This window comes from Octopus sinensis, linkage group LG1, assembly GCF_006345805.1.
Source record: "Octopus sinensis linkage group LG1, ASM634580v1, whole genome shotgun sequence".
Taxonomy (NCBI): Eukaryota; Metazoa; Mollusca; class Cephalopoda; order Octopoda; family Octopodidae; genus Octopus; species Octopus sinensis.
The window spans coordinates 211040024-211059598 of NC_042997.1; the positions used below are offsets into that span (position 1 = coordinate 211040024).

General features: G+C 40.7%; 1 protein-coding gene and 1 long non-coding RNA gene across 2 annotated transcripts in view; both read left to right on the forward strand.

The window, feature by feature from the left end:
* Positions 1-19575, forward strand: part of LOC115213077 (SH3 and PX domain-containing protein 2B) — a 79472-nt gene that overhangs the window by 37530 nt on the left and 22367 nt on the right. The gene's annotated exons all lie outside the window — the stretch shown is intronic.
* LOC118766055 lies at positions 11320-19550 on the forward strand. The gene is made up of 3 exons (XR_005001970.1): positions 11320-11331; positions 14274-14278; positions 19441-19550. It is a non-coding gene; the product is annotated as an uncharacterized LOC118766055 (long non-coding RNA).

Genomic DNA, 19575 nt, shown 5'->3' on the forward strand with positions numbered 1-19575 from the left:
GATACTCCAATAAATACTAACTCTCAGACGACCCCAGTGACTCTTACGACTTTACTCGTCTCAACCAATGTGTTACTTTTTATAAGAGTTTGGTTAGTCCATTCTTCCAATCCCACAGTAACTCTCACCACAACAGTGTGTAATGGCTATCATTCTTACAGTTGTATGTTAACTGATAAGAAATATCCACATCTAATCTATTTAGGTTTCTGATATAAAAAGATATTTAAAACTCTAAATATGCAACTTACTCTCACCAAATTAAATTTTCTAATTACTTAAACAGAAATCAAAACTATTGGAAAGGTTGCAAGACGCAACAAAAGTTTTAGGAAAATAAAAATAAGAAAAAAGTGGAAATTTTACTGGTGAGTGTGTTACATTATAAGGCACAAAAAAAAATGACTCTCCCAGACACAACAGAATATGCTTCAACACATGAACTCATATAATCTTGCAAACCAAATCCAAAAACGAAATAATTTTTCAAATCTGCAGCTATTTAATGTTGCATATTAAAGCTGCTAGAGAGAGAGAGAGAGATGGAGATGGTTGAACTGATCAATGAACAGCAGTGATCAATAAATGAAAGGGGAGAACAGGAATGTATGAAGTTTATTGGGAATCACTTTAAACTGTTGTGGCCAGGCAGGAGAGATCTGATGTCAACCTCAGTGGAGTGTATGGAGAGTGGTGCTTCTTTTTGGAGTGTCTTCACTGTCTTCTCGGGTGGCCAATACACGCTACCAGCCATCGTTAGGAAAGACAGCTCATTAGTGACATATAGTGATTGAGTGTAAAGTTAAGGCACGGTATTAGGAGTTCACTCCTTGCTATAGCTAGTTATATACTCCTTGCTGTGTTCGTGGTCGTTGCCAGTGTCACCTGACTGTCTCCCATGCCACTGGTAAGTAAAAAGAACCATTCAAGCATGGTTGATGCCAGTGCTGCCTGACTGGCATGTTAAAAGCACCCACTATATTCTCGGAGTGGTTGGCATTAGGAAGGGCATCCAGCTGTAGAAACTTTGCCAGATCAGACTGGAGCCTGGTGCAGCCTCCTGGCTTCCCAGACCCCGGTCGAACCATCCAACCCATGCCAGCATGGAAAGTGGATGTTAAATGATGATGATGATATATATATATATAGGCAATTAGGCAGATAAACGAATCAGACACATCAAATATGTTGAATATAATAGAATTGGTATGAAATTCAAAATATGTGTATACATGCGAAATGAGAGAGAGAGAGAGAGCAAAAGATGGAGACTTTCAGATGATGAATTTATGAATATAAAGATGTTTATGTAAACATGTCTACCTGACATAGAGTACAAACAACAGGTAAAATTAAGGTGTTTTAAGCCCAACAGCAGTTTCTGTTAATGCAGAGAACTTCTCTGCATCATCATCATCATCATCATTGTTCGACCGTGGTCGAGACAATGGAATTTACCATGCAACGCCAGACTTCGCGGTCCATCATGGCATTACGGAGGTCCTGTTGCTGGATGCCTGTATCCCTGGAGATTACATCAGGGTAGGAGAGTGTGCGCCCTCTGGTATTGCGAGTAGATGGCTTCCTGAGGAGAAGAGTAGAAATTACCTCGTTTTCAGCTCTACAACAATGTCCTGCAAACTGGACTCTCCTACCTCCTCTGCATTAAGATCTGAACTCTGATGACGGAGGCTGATCTCATCCAATGTTGTGATGAGCTACATCAGCCAACATTATTACGAATCCCCAAGCAACCAGAAACGGCTGTTGCACTTATAACACCTTTCTTCCACCCCTTTTAATTTTCTGTCGTTTGTGGAAGCTGGACCCATTGATATATCTTCATATTTAGACTGAAAATTTCATCATCTGAGAGTCTCCACTTTTCTTTTCTCTCAATTTGCATATATACACATATACACACATTTTGTATTTCGTATGTAAACTTTATATTTAGCATATTTAATGTGTCTAATTTGTTTATCTGCATAATTGCCTCTATACCCGCTCAACTTGATCCCTCTTATAGCCATTCTTTTGAATCTTTTGACCACTACTAAGGGTCTTCTAAATGAAGAATCCCTGGATCTAGTCTGCAGACTATATATATACATATATATATATATATATATATATAATAGAAATATTAAAATTACTAAGTCTCTCTAAAGGAGATTACGGCAGCGTTACTGGATATTAATAGTTATCGCGAAGCTAATATGGCAGTCTATAAATATAAGACTAAAGTTGTCGCTGATTAGCTCCAAGAGGCCATCGCCTCTAGCTAGCTATATGACACATGAACCTGCGTCCATTACAACCTTCGAACAGGGGAGGTCAGCCGCTTCACCTTGCTAGTCAGACATCTGCAGACATGTTTCAGGGTTGTTGCCCTTTATCAATGCAGCGTATATATATGTATTTTAAAAATTTATTGGCAGGAGAAAAGCACAATGTGCTTAAGCCATGTATAAAAAAAAAAAGAGAAAAAAACAGTCATTGATATATACAATTATATACTAATCGCCACAGTTATCCAGGTTAGATATATATATATATGCATACACACATATATCACGTGATCACGTGACCGACCAGACCATCAGATGTTGTTACACATCACTGGTCACAATGAGTTCACATTGTTTTAGCCTTCGAATGACACCACCCCGTTGACTAAGCGAGCAGGCCAACAGAAGAAAGAGTGGGAGAAAGAGTGGTGAAAGAGTACAGCAGGGATTGCCACCTCCTGCCGGAGCCTCGTGGAGGTTTTAGGTGTTTTCGCTCTCTAAACACTCACAATGCCCGGTCTGGGAATCGAAACCGCGATCCTACGACCACGAGTCTGCTGCCCTAACCACTGGGCCATTGCGCCTCACATACATATATATGCAGATATATTGGGTTGATGTCTGATTATTGCAGCTCTTTTTCAACAAATTTTCTATTCAGCAAAAACAATAACAGCATCTAAGAAAACCATCTTTAAATGATTATTCTGGAGCATATTCACCATCCACTTCAATTACTGCTTCCCATTTGCCTGGCAGACGTTCAGAATAATCATTTAAAGATGTTTTTGGTTAAACATTTGATATTGTTTTTGTTGAATAAAATTTATCGATAAAAAGCCGCAATAATTATGCACCAACCCAATATATTTATATACACGTATATACACACACACACACACACACACAGAGCAGGCTTCTTTCAGCCTATCAACCTCATGGTTTTTGGTTTCATCCCATTCTGTGGTATTTTGGCAAGTGTTTCCTACTACAGCCCCAGGTCAAGCCAAGTCCATATGAGGAGGAGATGGAAACTGAAAGACACCTTTATGTGTGTGTGTGTGTGTGTGTGTGTGTATATATATATATAATGTATGTATGTCTATGTATACATATGCATATGGAGTGGGGAGATGTGTGTATGTGTGTTACTGTTTCCTTCTTTTGACATGAAGAGATAGTCTGTGTCATGTGAGAGAATTGTCCTTTGTTTCCAATTTCCCTGCGGGGTGGGGAGGGAATATAATATTAGCTTCCCTAAAGATAGTTCAAGGGTTGGCAACAGGAAGAGCATCCTACTGTAGAATGTATGCCTCACTGGATTCCAACTGACCTATGCAAGCATGAGAAAGTGGATGTTGAAATGATGGCGGTTAATGAAGTGGCATTAATTTGGCCATATTAATGAAGTAACATTAATTTCTTATTTCTGTAACGATGTTGGAAATAATGACTTCGCTTTATGTCGCAGTTAATGGTTGAAGTCTTGAAAAGAGACATCATCATCATCATCATCGTCAGTAATGCTACATATAAACCTTATGGTTGTGGCTGTACTATTGCTCCAGCATGATCACAGCCCTTTACTGGTATCAGTAAAAGTAAAGGATGGTCTCTTTTCTTTGTAACAGCTTTTAAAGTCAATGGAATCCCTGTTATTCATCGATGAGGATTAAGTTGTTTAGTTGAGTGAGTTACCTGCTCTTGAATTAAAATGCAACTGGCTGAGTATTCCGTAGACACTCATGTCCCCTTGATGCAATTATCAAACGGTGTTAGTGTAACATGGTGAGCAACAAAGCTGAGCTTTTGCATTACGGGTACAATGCACTTGTTGACCTCCCCAGTTTCTTTCTGTCGAATAAGCTCTGAGATGGTTGACCCCAGATGCCATGCAGGAATTGAACCTGGCACCTCATCATTGCAAAACAAACGCGATAACCTGTTAACACCTAACACTCCATTACACACACACATGACGTGTCATCAGCACTTTGCTACCAACACGTCTCTTTTACTCTTTACTCTTTTACTTGTTTCAGTCATTTGACTGCGGCCATGCTGGAGCACCGCCTTTAGTCGAGCAAATCGACCCCGGGACTTATTCTTTTGTAAGCCCAGTACTTATTCTATTGGTCTCTTTTGCCGAACCGCTAAGTAACGGGGACATAAACACACCAGCATCGGTTGTCAAGCAATGCTAGGGGGACAAACAGACACACAAACACACACACGCATATATATATATACATATATACGACGGGCTTCTTTCAGTTTCCGTCTACCATATCCACTCACAAGGCTTTGGTCGGCCCGAGGCTATAGTAAAAGACACTTACCCAAGGTGCCACGCTGTGGGACTGAACCCGGAACTATGTGGTTGGTAAACAAGCTACTTACCACACAGCCACTCCTGCGCCTGTTATTTTATTTTTATAAAAACTATTTCTCAACAGGTGCAGGCGGTGGCTGTGTGCTATGAAGATTGCTTTCCCAAAGACATGGTTCTGGGTTCAGTCTCACTCTGTGGCACATTAAATGATGATGATGATGATCATCATCATCGTTTAATGTCCGCTTTCCATGCTAGCATGGGTTGGATGTATGACTGAGGGCTGACGAACCAGATGGCTGCACCAGGCTTCAATCTTGATCTGGCAGAGTTTCTACAGCTGGATGCCCTTCCTAACACTGAGTTCAACTAAAATCAGTTTTGTAAATCTGAAACAGTGTTAAATGTTTTGATGGAAACTTGGTTCTGGGTTCAGTCTCACCTCAGGCAAGTGTCTTCTACTATAGCCTCAGGCTAATCAAACACTGGAACCCCTATCTTGCCCAGATATCAATCGTCTGGAAGCCGTTCAGCGACGTGCAACCAAAAGAATACCCTCCATCAGGCATTTGCCATATTCTGAACGCCTTACTTCCCTGGGCATGGACACATTGAAACTCCGACGTCTGGCAGCTGACTTGGCAGACACCCATAAAATTATTAACCATCTCACAAACAATAACTCTGAGCACCTTTTCAAACTCCACCTGTCTAACACCCATGGACATATTTACAAAGTCAGAAAACAGCACAGCGCCCATGACTTTAGGAAACATTTTTTCATGCTCAGAGTTGCTGAAGCATGGAACAAACTGCCGGCATCAGTTGTTAGTTGTTGGAGCACTGCATCCTTCAAAACTTCCCTGCTTCCTGAGATTCGCCAACACTACACCGGATTTTCTCCCCTCCATACATACTCAAGCATGTATCTGACTCATACATTGTTCGCTTTCCAGACATTTGTACATTACTGCATACACTTTATACGCACTTTTTGACAAGTTGTGGTGCACCTGAGCACTGTATACAATAATTTCATTATATTATATTATAAACCTTTGGGAGTGGATTTGGTAAACGGAAACTGAAAGAAGCCTGTTGTATCATCATCATCGTTTAACGTCTGTTTTCCATCCTGGCATGTGTTGGACGGTTTGACTGAGGTCTGGAGAGCCAGAAGACGGCACCAGGCCCCGGTCTGTTCTGGCAGTGTTTCTACAGCTGGATGCCCTTCCTAATGCCAACCACTCTTGAGAGTGTAGTGGGTGTTTTTTCAGCTTTTTACGTGCCACCGGCACAGGAGCCAGTCACGCAGACCTGGCATCAATCAAATTTGGATAGTGCTTTTTACGTGCCACCAGCATGGTGGTGGTGGTGGTAGTGGTAGTGGTGGTGGTAGTGGTGGTGGTGGTGGGGGGGGCATTTACCTGACACCAGTATCTGCCGCCATTTGACTAAAATTGTTCAGGGCAGTGCTCCAGCGGGGCTGCATTTTAATGTCTTTCCTTCCCTGCCATTCCTGTCTGTGGTCTGTTCAATCTATCTGTTGACTGCAAATGCAGCAGCAGCCATGGCAGCAGCAGCAGCAGTTGTGCAACCACTTTTGGATGCTGAAGTGATGATGTGTCTTTAATTTCCTTTGCTTGTTGTTGTTGTTTGTCTTCCTTCTGCAGTTTGTGGTTGCATGCGCTTCTGTTGGAGGAGTAAAAACATGCATACACACTTGCACACCACAGAGATGCACAGGTATGTCTGTAGGCATGTGCATACACACACATACATACACACATACAGACATACACACATACATACACACATACAGACATACACACATACATACACACATACATACATACACACTTACATACATACACACACACTTACATATATACACACATACATCGTAATACATACTGACACATTATCCTTTACATACCACATCATACACATACATAGCAACAAACACACACACACACACACACACACACACACACACACACACCATCCCATACCAATACACATTAAAGTTGTTCCTTTCTTTCTTTCTTTCTTTTTACTGATTCAACCAATCATTTTGCAGAGAGAGTTAAACACAAAAAAAGGACCCAAAATGGTTCCCCATTTCCTGACTTGTCTCTAAAAAGGTTTCCAATAATAGTTTTCTTCCCCTTCAGTATTTCTTTTTATATTTGAACATCACGTGTGGCCTAGTGGTTAGGGTTATCACCCTCGCAATTATGAGATCGTGAGTTCAATTCCCGGACCAGGCATCCTCTTGTGTTCTTGAGCTAAACTTTTCATTTTGCATTATTACTCTAGCGCTGTGTGGCAAGCCAAAGAACAGACCCAGCGCTTACTCTGCATCTTGTAAAAGGTGACTAAAAGAGATTGAGGTAGGAATTACGTTCCAGTCTTATTAAACCCTCATCAGCAACAATTACCCAAACAGCCCCATGGGTTGGAGGGTTATCACCTGAATGATGCAGACGTGTCATCTGCCAGGATTAGTAGAGAATCACCAAGAAATGGGGTGTGTCTCCCTATAGCACATTCCCCCATACTATTACTAGTACTACTACTACTACTACAGGGGTCTCCAAAGTGGTTGATATTCAAGGGTTCGATAAATGCCTGGAAACTACACATCTACTATATTCTTATTTATCTATTTTCTTGTGCATGCCTGGGGAGTGGGGGGGGGGTTCGATGAGGAATCAAGGATTCCATGATGGGGTCGATGGTCTAAAAAGTTCGGGGTCCCCTGTACCACTACATCTTGTATTATATTAACACCACATATTGATGCCAGGGTACATTTTTTTGTCGGGGTGGGAAGTAAGTGTAAGCGATCATATCAAGTCCAGAAAGATAAAAGGCAAAATTGCCCTCGGCTGGCTTTGAACTCAGCACCTCAAGACAACTGCCCCCAGCGAGGCATTTCGTCTGCTACTTCTCTGACCTAACATTACATCTTTATATCAAACATGACATCTTGCCAAATATTCATTTGTCTGTTGGGGGTTTCTTTGAGATTCAATAACAAAACAAAACAAAGTTGGAAAGCATAGGCGCAGGAGTGACTGTGTGGTAAGTAGCTTGCTAACCAACCACATGGTTGCGGGTTCAGTCCCACTGCGTAGCACCTTGGGCAAGTGTCTTCTGCTATAGCCCTGGGCCGACCAATGCCTTGTGAGTGGATTTGGTAGACGGAAACTGGAAGAAGCCTGTCGTATATATGTATATATATATATATGTGTGTGTTTGTCCCCCTAGCATTGCTTGACAACCGATGCTGGTGTGTTTACGTCCCCGTCACTTAGCGATTCGGCAAAAAGAGACCGATAGAATAAGTACTGGGCTTACAAAGAATGAGTCCTGGGGTCGATTTGCTCGACTTAAGGCTGTGCTCCAGCATGGCTGCAGTCAAATGACTGAAACAAGTAAAAGAGTAAAGAGTACATATATATATATATTTATATATATCATCATCATTATCATCATCATCGTCGTTTAGCATGGAAAACGGACGCTAAACGACGATGATGATGATGATATATATAAATGCATGCATATATATAAGTGTGTGTGTCTGTGCATATGCATACATATAACATACACGCCAATGTAAAGGGTGGGTGTATGAGTGTGGTTATTTGATCACCACTTTAACGGTCCATGGGGCCTCTTTAGAAATGTCTCTCACAGATAAACGAGTTAGTTTCATTAGTTTTATTTGCGGTATTTTATATATTTTGGTTGAAATCTTCAGAGGAAATTGGAACTTTTGGATGTCTTTCATGTTTTGTGCAGTGAAAAGAATTTATTTCCATGAGAGCTGATAATATGTTTAGTATTTGTTAGATTGCAATGTGGAGTTTATTGGTGGTGCCGGCAGATGTTGGGTAAGGCTTGGGGATGGAGTCAATCTTTGAGTTTTGTTGGCTGAAGGGTAGTGGTGGAGAGAGAGAGGGAATACATAAGGAAAGGAGTCCCTTAGGGTTTGAAGTTTTTATGTAGGAAACGAAATGATTCTGACAGTATAACGGGCAGCACCAATAGACAGAGAGATTGATGAGTAGAGCGGAGGATATTGTAAGAGGACGCCATGTGAAAATATTACTTTGTTTGTCAACTGGGGGGGGGGGGTGATGACAAGGATATCCAGCTGTAGAAATTGTCCTAATTGAATTTTGTCTGACCCATGCCAGCACGAAAAATGATGGTGATATGCAGAGTAGCTTTTTCTTTAATAATAGTTGGTGTTTTTCCTTAGCAAAGGCAGAGGTATTGTTTTTAATCGTGTTTGTTTGCTCGTCCCTGGACAAGAATTCAGATGAAACTTTCAGGAATGTTTGGCCTTGTGACTGGCAGGAACTGATTAGATTTTGGGATCAATCGGGTACCAAACAAGGATTCTGGGTTATTTTTCTAGTTTTTCTACTCAATTTTTGAGAGTGGTCAGGTTCGTTTTTAGTATTCTCATTTGTGAGAGTAATCGAGTTTATTTCAGATATTCTCATTTTAATAATAATAATAATAATAATAAACATTGTGTACAGTGCTCAGGTGCACTACAACTCATCTAAAGTGTATATATAATCAGGTGTAGTTTCGACGGATTTCGGAAAGCATGAGGGCCTTAAAGGATGCAGTGTCATGGCAGTCAACAACTGACGCAGGCAGTTTATTCCATGCTTCAGCAACTCTGAGCGTGAAAAAATGTTTCCGAAAGTCATGGGAGCTGTGTTGTTTTCTGACCTTGTAGGCATGTCCACGTGTGTTAGACACATGGAGATCAAAAAGGTGTTCAGTGTTAAAACTCATCTCTGGCTAATCATTAAGAAGATGTTGGTGTTGCCTTGGCAGGGGTTTGTGCTCTCTGAGTGCTCTTGTTCCTATTTATTTTTTGCCCCCTCATTTCATCTGCAGTGTGTCCTAAGAATGTGAATTTCAACCTCCAAATTAGCTTTATTTGTCGCTGAAAATAAACTTACTGCCATTAGAGGAGAAGAATTTGAAGAGAACATTCTGGAATTAGGGGTAAACAAGGAATTACTGTCAGAGTAATTACAAGATTTCTTGGAATCTATTCTAAATGGCATCAGTCATAGGGTGGGGGTTATTAGTAATTTAAGATGGAAATTGTGTAGGTTACTGGTGTCCGTGGCCATTTTCGGTCACCCAGCACTGGTGTTGTTGACGTTCCATTGGAATATCTAGAGAAGATAATTGTTAAAAGTATGTAGAAGTTACAAGAATGTGGCAGTCGTAGCAGTTCCAAAGGAGGAATTTGAAATTCTGCTACTAATTCTTTTGACTTGCTTCAAAATAAATATATCTCTGATTCTATTCTTGTTACACATAAGTATTTCTGTAAGCATCAATATATTTATGGTTTGTAGATTTTGTTAACTTATTAAATAAAAAAATGTAACATTGAAAAATGTGAAAGTAACCCCAAAATAGATTTCTGACTCTCCAGACAGTTTCTTGTTGGCTGGGAATTTAGTTAACTACTTTATCTTCACATCATAGACTAATTCCTTACAGAGACCCCTTCTCCACGTTAAACCAAAGCCAGGCTGTCTTTATATAAACTCACTTCTATCTAATATTTGCATAAAACTTCATTTTATCTTGAGTCATGCTTGAATAAGTAGTTCAGTTGGTCAACTATTAAACAACAACAACAACAACACTGATACAAAACCAGTTTTACGACTTTTCTTTCTCAGTTGGTCCCCCCCTCCTATTTAGTCATTTCTTCTCTTAGTTACTTACTAGCAACACTACTGTCTCACACTGAACCACTGGATTGTATTGCAGCTTATTAACAATTAGACTTTAACCTATTTCCTATGGTTTCCCCTCAACAGGTCACAGCAATGTTTTGACCTAGAATTTGGGATGCAAGAAGGATTTTGAAATGCTCAAACCTGGGTCCTAACTCTACAAGCCAACTTTTATTTTCCATAATTTGCTAAAAAACAATACTTGTGTGTGTGTGCACGCGCGCGCTTGTATATATATATATATATATATATATATATAGTTAATCCAAACAAGAAAACACAAAAAAACACAGCAGCGCGAGGACGTGGAACAAATAAAGTATTATTGGACGCTCAGGGAAGAAGGAGGGTTTAACGTTTCGAGCGGAGCTCTTCGTCTGAAACATAGGAGAAGGAAAGATACAGAGAAGGGAAGACAGAGATATATATATATATATATGTATATTTTTTTTTCTCCTTTTTTTCTCTCCTTGTTTTTTCTGTGTCCCTTCCTGTAGAAGAGCGTAGGCTCGAAACGTAAAAGACTTTTTCTATTCCTGAGCATTATACTAATACATCTGTTTGTTTTGTACACCAACTGTCTTCGTCTTTTGTTTTTTTTCATAAACTCTTCCTATATATGCATATATATATATATATATATACACATTATATATATATATATATATATTTATTGTTGTGTAACTAAATATATATACATGGCTGTGTGGTGAGAGGTTTGCTTCTTGATCACATGGTTCTGGGTTCAGTCCCACTGTGTGGTGCCTTGGGCGAGTGTCTTCTACTATAGCCTTGGGCCAACAAAAACTTTGTAAGTGGATTTGGTTTACTGAAACTGAAAGAATCCTGTTGTGTGTGTGTGTGTGTGTGTATTTGTCCTCTCTCCCACCACCACCACTAAACAATTGGTGTTGGTGTGTTTACGTCTCTGTAACTTAGTGATTCAGCAAAAGAGACTGATAGAATAAGTACTAGACTTTAAAAAAAAATGTCCTGGAGTCAATTTGTTCAACTAAAACCCTGCATGGCAGTGCCCCAGCATGGCAGTGCCCCAGCATGGCTGTAGTCTAATGACTTGGAATGTTGGGCCTCACAGAAGCAAAGTGGCTGAGTTGTTTTTGAAGTGTTTGGCCTCATGGAGGTGAGGTGACAGAGTCCCTTTCAAGCATGCTTCATGGAGGCATGGTACTGAGTTCCTATTAAGTGTTGGGTCTCACGGAGGCAATGACCAAGACCTTTGGCATTATGTCATGCTTGAGAAGAAGACTCACCGAACCATGCAAAATTGCCTTCATGGCAGATACAAATGGCACCCATGCTGGTGACACGTAAAAGCACCCAATTACACTCTTGGAATGGTTGGCATTAGGAAGGGCATCCAGCTGTAAAAAAAACCATGCGAAATCAGACTGGAGCCCAGGACAGCCTTCCAGCATGCTAGTATGGACAATGGATGTTAAATGATGATAATGATGATGATGATACACACACACACACACACACACACACAAGTGCCTGGACAGATGAAAGTAGCACTCAAAATGTATTTAGCTGCAGTTATAAGTATCTAATAACAGGTTGACTCAGCTCTATATTTTTTACAGTTTTGTGAACACCTGACACATTCGTATCCTCAGATGGACGGGGCCCGTTAAGTATCCTTTATATATTCTGCCAGCAGAAGTGCTGGTATGCCAGACAAAATGCTTCACACCATTTCATCTGTCTTTATGTTGTCAGTTCAAATTCTGTCAAGGTCAGCTTTGCCTTTTGTTCTTTTGGGACCCATAAAATGAAGTACCAACTACATACTGTAGCGGATGCTATCCCTGCTCCCCCCCCAACCTCCAAGTAGTATAGAAAGGGTTATTTAGGTAGCGGCAGGGCTGTATGGTGAAAAGTTTGCCTCCCAATCACATGGCCCTGGGTTCAGTCCCACTGCATGGAACCTTCACCTATAAGCCTTGGACTGGTCAAAACCTTGCGAGTGGATTTGGTAGAGGGAAACTGAAAGAAGCCTATTGTGTATGAATGCTTGAAATGAGGAAAGGTCCTTTCTCTCTGTTTACTTGTCCTGTTTTCTATTTTTTGTCGTTGTTTACATATTTAACTTGTTTGTTTACATGTTTCATGTTATTTGTACCATTGGTGACGTCCTGTACCCATATATGCATGAATATATATATGTATTATATATTATGATTTATTATGTATGTGTGTGTGTGTGTGTATATATATATATATTGTCAGTGAACAGGTCATGGTCTCAATGCGATGAAAATATTTTGGCAAATTAAATTTAAATGTTGAATTGAATCTAACGGTTTTTGTGTGTTTCTTAAATGGCTTATAAACACCTTCCATGCTGAAATTGTATATATAAGCACCAACTGATCATGGCCGTTGCCAGCCTCCTCTGCTCCTGTGCCGGTGACATGTAAAAAGCACCCACTACACTCTCGGAGTGGTTGGCATTAGAAAGGGCATCCAGCTGTAGAAACATTACCAGATCAGATGGGAGCCTGGTGCAGCCTCCTGGCTTGCCATTCTCCAGTCAAACCGTCCAACCCGTGCTAGCATGGAAAACGGACGTTAAACAATAATGATGATATATATAAATAAGTTAAGTAAAATTGCTGTCTTCCACACTTACAGGCTTGTACTTTCAGATGCTGGTGCCACATAAAAAGCACCTAGCACACTCTGTAAAGTGGTTGGCATGTTAGGAAGGGCATCCAGCTGTAGAAACCATGCCACAACAGACAAGTGGAGACTGGATAGCTCACAGCTAGCCAGCTCCATCTCAAGCTGTCCAACTCATGCCAGCATAGAAAGTGGACATTAAATGATGAAGACAATGATATGTGTGTGTGTGTGTGTGTGTGTTTATTTATGTCCCTGTAATGTAGCAGCTTGGCAAAAGAGACTGATAGAAAAAGTATCAGGCTTTAGGATAATAAGTCCTAGGGTCAATTTGAACATAGTGCCCCAGCATGGCCACAGTCTGAGTGTCGACCTGACTGGCTTCTGTGTCTGTGGCACGTAAAAAGCACCAACCAATCGTGGCCGCTCCCAGCCTCTCCTGGCACGTAAAAAGCACCCACAACACTCTCGGAGTGGTTGGAGTTAGGAAGGGCATCCACCTGTAGAAACACTGCCAGATCAGACAGGAGCCTGGTGCAGCCTCCTGGTTTCACAGACCCCGGTCAAACCATCCAACCCATGCTAGCATGGAAAACGGACGTTAAACAACGATGATGATGATGATATATATACATAGTTGTGTATATATATATACACACACACTGGGAGAAGAATGTCATTCTTTGAGTATTTCTTACACACAACCTCTTTGTGTCCTTGTTACTCACTCGTCTACTTGTGTCACTCGTTATTCATTAATACTTATTACTCCCCCCTCCCCCCCTCCCGTTTGAGATTAAAATGGGCCAATGGTAGTAAGCTCTACTTCCTGTCCCAGCTGTCACCATCCCATCTCACACTCCACCATCATACTCTTACTCCCGTTGTCCCAAACATCCCAGGTCTCCATCATTATTACTTAACCCCACCATGACCATCACCGTCGTCTCAGAACGGGGAACCCCCGTCCCCCCCATCCTTCCTGCTGCCGTCTTTCCTGCCTCTCACTCTGTAAAGAAGCTGGCCAGTGAGTGGACATGGAGTATAAAGTCTTTTTGGACACGTTTACCTTTCTAGTGTTTGCACCTGTCAAAAAAAAACATCCAGTGAAGTGGTTGGTATTAGGAGGCCACCCTGCCAGAGGGAGGCTTTCACACATGCGCTGGCTCTGGTCACCGCAACCTGGTCTCAACCAACCCATGACGGAATGGAAAGCGGATGTAAAATCATGGCGTGTATGCATTTTTATCTGGGTGTGTGTATAGAGATGGGGAGAGAGGGAGAGAGAACGGTTGCCCAGTCATGGAACAGTTTCATATTTTAGCACAAGGCCAGCAATTTCAAGGGAGGGGATAAGTCAGTCACATCAACCCCAGTGGTCAATTGGTACTTACGTTATTGACCCCGGAGAGATGAACGGTAAAGACAGCCAAACATGCTGCAAAGCATCTTGCCCCCACCTGGTAACCACTCTGCCAGCTCACCACCTCTCCTCTCTCTCCGGTCTTATATTACAAAAGTGAAGGTGTGTGTATTTGTGTGCGTGTGTGGGTGTATACATACAGGAATGTCATTTCCCACAATGTAGAAGTGTGTGTGTGTAAAGGAATGTCATTCCTCATTCATAAACAACGTTGAGGTGTGTACATTTGGAAAGGGGTCGCTTTATCAGTTATGTTTTTTCCTTTTGTTTTGATCTTAAATGTCTCTTTTATTTGATACTGTTGTTTATCTTGTTAGTTGACAATGTCTTCTGTCTTAGCACTTGAGATGTCGTCTGTTGTCTTACAAAATACTTTTTATCATGAGCAAGCTTTCAGCCTTGACCAAACTTTCACTGAACAAATACAGAGGCATACTTCTAACTGAAGCTGTGATTATTGTACTTTATAGTTGTTATTCCAAAGCCTTCCAGCCATGATCATCCCATCGCTTTGTTTTCAGGTTTTGTGTATCTGATGCAGCCTTAGTTCATTATTTACATTTGACGGATATTTTTCCTCATCTTGTTTGTACTCTCCAGCCTTCATCAGGTGTCTTGGGGAAATTTCAAACCTGGGTTCCTAAGGTATTTTTCAATATTATTATTCAGGTCACTGAACTCGAAATCTTGGGGTTAGTAGCCTGTGCTCTTAACCACTACACTATATGCCCTTGGGAAATTATGGAGTGAATTTTAGGGCTTATAAATCTAATATTCTCCTATCCTTCCTTAATACCGGTTCCCATGCGCTGCTCATATCTGCACTCGGTCTGCTTAGGAGGTTGTTGTGTCCTAGCATATGTGCTGCTTCTTTTAGTTTTCGTATTTTCCAGTGGTGTTCTCTGTCTATTATTTTAACTTCATCCCACAGGGGGAGGTGGTCTCCATTTTCCCATACATGATCAGCTATACCCGATTTATCAGTATCTCCTCGTGTCACAGCTTTGCGATGTTCCTCTACCCTTATTTTGAGGGTGCAGCATGTTTCGCCTTTGAATACCCTACCCCAGCTGCATGGGATGGAGTACATGCAGTCTTTGGTCACATTCTCTTCTATTGGTGGTTTTACTCGAAGGAGATATTTGCGAAGTGTTGTATTACTCTTGAATACTGTCCTGATGTCATATGGGCCACAAATCTTTTGTATCTTTTCGGAGAGGCCTTTCACATAGGGTAGACAAACTGTGGACAGTTTATTGACCTCATCCTCTCTCTTCTTCATAATTGGAGTGGATAGTATACTTTTGGGGTTAGTTGTTGCTTAATGGATTGTTATTGAGCTTGATCATTTCTTCGTGGTGGGTATCACGATTGCTACTTATATTCTTTGCACAGTGTTTTAGACACTGAGCAATCCTTCTCTTTACACTGTATGGATGGTGGGAAGTGAAGTAACCTGAATAATAATAATAACATCGAAAAATACCTTAGGAATGAGAACCCAGGTTCAAAATTTCTCCTGATGAAGGCTGGAGGGTATATCAGCCGAAACGTTGTGTTAACAACAAACTAGATGAGGACAAATATCTGTCAAATGTACATAATTCTTCATCTCTTAAATATAGAACTGTAGCGTTTGGCATGGGTTGGACGGTCTGACCAGATGCAATGGGCAGTGTACCCTGTTTTCTATGGCTGGACGATCTTCTTAACTCCAACATGTGCTGGGTGCTTTTTTCATATTGCGAGGTCACCATTGCAGCTTGCAAGACCACAAACCTTAATTGGAAAGCGGAGTCTTTATGCTGGATGAATAAGGAGAGGAGGAGTAAAGTATGAAAGGACCAGAAGTGGTTTGTTGCTGTGGAGGGGAAAATGTGGGGGCAAGGAGCAGGAAAGTGATAAAAACCTTCAAAAGACCCAAGGTTGAAGCTGGGGTGCCAGGAGGAGTGCTTTGGTACTCAAAGCTGTTCAAAAAGTTAATTTTGCTCTTAATTGATCCCCTTATTGTCTTGATTCTCTAACACACCTGTGAAAAAAGTAGGCCACTTAATCTGTCCCTCAGGTGTTACTTGGTGTGTTGGAATAGTTATTCCTTTCTGCCATTCATTACATTTGACATTTCTGAATGGTTTTTACATTGAATCATCCCCACGTTGCATATTACACAATTATTCCATCAGGAATTATTGCTATTTTCTGATTAAAAACTAATGCTAATTACCTTTCTCGTCTCATTATGTCTACTAACGTAAGACAAATAACAAGTTTCTTTAACAACATCTCACCTCCATTCATTGTTTGACCAACAGACACAGATACATTTGCCTGATTCACTGAGGTGCTAGAAAGACTATTGGACACTACCCCTCTGCCTGGTCACTTATCATGTAAAACAAACAAACAAAAAAGACCTTGCTAGGTATTTGCTTTTCTCGTCAAATGTTTTTCATGTAAAAATCCAAACCGGTTGTAAATATTAATCATCTGTACCATCCTTGCAGTATATCGCTTGTCCTTGTTGTGTTACCAAGTAATTTAGGGAGACTTAACTTTTGCATCAATAAACCACTCCATCATTATCGTTTACCGTCCGTTTTTCATGCTGGCATGGGTTGGACGGTTTGACTGGGGTCTGGGAAGCCAGGAGGCTGCACCAGGCTCCAGTCTGATCTGCCCTTCCTAACGCCAACCACTCCAAGAGTCTAGCAGGTACTTTTTATGTGCCATTGGCACAGGGGCCAGAAGGGGCTGGCATCAACCATGTTTGGATGGTGCTTTTACATGCCACCAGCATGGGACTCAGCCACATTCAGATGGTGGTTTTTACGTGCCACCAACACAGGAGCCAGTCAGGGCAAGGGGGCAGGCATCGACCACGTTTGAATGGTGCTTTTTACGTTCCACTGTCACGGGGAGCCAGACAGGCAGCGCTGGCATGAGCCAATAAAATTACATTCTGAAATGATGGCTGGGGTCAAACTGCCCAACTCATGCTACAGTAGAAGATGGGTGATTATTATAACCGATCACGCATCACAGAGCATATTACTTATTAAGATACATGTATGGTCATCAGTTTGATGGTAATGATAAGCATATGGTATGTGTTGGGAGGGGTGTCCTGCTGTAGCCATGAAATTTACTGCTTCAGGCAAAATTTCAAAACCTTCTCTACAATCAAGTGCAATGAAGAGCTGAAGTGAACAATAAAGGGCCAAAGAGAACGTTAAAGGGCCAAAGGGAACATGGCACTTTATTAATTTTAATACAACAGCTTCAAGTTTTAAGTACCAGGCTCCAGTCTGATCTGGCAGGGTTTCTACAGCTGGATGCCCTTCCTAATGCCAACCACTCAGAGAGTGTCGTGGGTACTTTTTATGTGCCACTGGCACAAGAGCCAGTCAGGCAGCACTGGCATCGATCATGTTTGGATATGTCTGAATAAAAGGTATGAATGTCATGGATGGAACTGCTCTGATCATTGTATCTGCTGGATCAAGGTTCAGATCTGTTAATTGCTCCTAACAAAATTAAATCCAAACACTTTCATTTGTGTAATTCTCGTTAACCCTGACAGAATTAATTATTGATTGAGATTGATTTACAAATTCTCCTGAAATCCAATCAATACTAAATATGGTAATCAATAATCCAGCCTTGAAACTTCAAAGTATTAATGAATGCTGAGAATCGTTAAAATTTTTGGAATTATTTCAGCTGTTTAAAATATATTTCTTTGCTATTTAAAACAATTTCACAATAAAATAAAATTCAATTCACTTGTGTAAACACTTTTGATTTCAGTCTTCTCATAGAATAACCATAAATCAGTTTAAACAGGAAAAAGAGAATTTTATTCTCAGCCAATAGTTTTTTGTTTGTTTGTTTTTTCTACATTTAAGAAATTTTTTCCCTTAATTCTTGTATTTGCTTAAAAAATAAAATTGTTGACACAGCCACATAATTGAAAATTGAGTTTAAATAATTGAACCCTTTTCATAGCAACCGACCTGAGACTGTCCCTGGTTCCAGATACAAATTCCCTCTTTCAAAGTTATCCAAGTCAAAATTGTCCATCAAAATCTCACGTTAATTTTAATAAAGTTATTTTGTTTTACTAAATTTCTCATTATTATCACAATTATTTGACTTCAATGCATTTCAATAGAAATATGGTAAAAAATGTGGGGCGGGGGTTAAAGTGATCCAAATTAAAAGCTGCCCTCAAAATTCCATGTTAATTTCTGTTCCAAATCACCAGTTTAATAATGACCAAGTTATTTTACTAAATTTGTCATTATTTGAAATAAAAGCATTGGCTGTGTGGTAAGTAGCTTGCTAACCAACCACATGGTTCCAGGTTCAGTCCCACTGCATGGCATCTTGAGCAAGTGTCTTCTGCTATAACCCCAGGCCGACTAATGCCTTGTGAGTGGATTTGGTAGACGGAAACTGAAAGAAGCCTGTCGTATATATGTATATATATGTATTTGTGTGTATGTTTGTGTGTGTGTGTTTGTCCCCCTAGCATTGCTTGACAACCGATGCTAGTGTGTTTACGTCCCCGTCACTTAGCGGTTCGGTAAAAGAGACCGATAGAATAAGTACTGGGCTTACAAAGAATAAGTCCCGGGGTCGATTTGCTCGACTAAAGGCGGTGCTCCAGCATGGCCGCAGTCAAATGACTGAAACAAGTAAAAGAGTAAAAGAGAGTATGTGAACAAAAATACTTGATAAGCAACAAACGAGTTAACTCGTTAGCATTTAAATTACACTATCAAATGTAATGCTTATTAATTCCCATTGCTTTGAATTAATCCTGCATTATCTGTTGCAGCTTTGAACTTTCAGTGACGTGATTGTTTGTTTTTAGGTGTATGAGGCCAGACTTGTGACGATTTGAACTCAAAACAGCTGGAATATCTGTGCCTGATGTGGCTGGTTTCAATGCTGAAGGCTTAACCTTTTAGCATTCAAACCGGCCATATCCGGCCTAAATATTTTAGCTCTTTTATGTTCAAAACCAGTCAGATCCAGTCTCTTACACCTATCCTTCAATATCATTCCCAGCGTAAAGAGTCACATCACAGA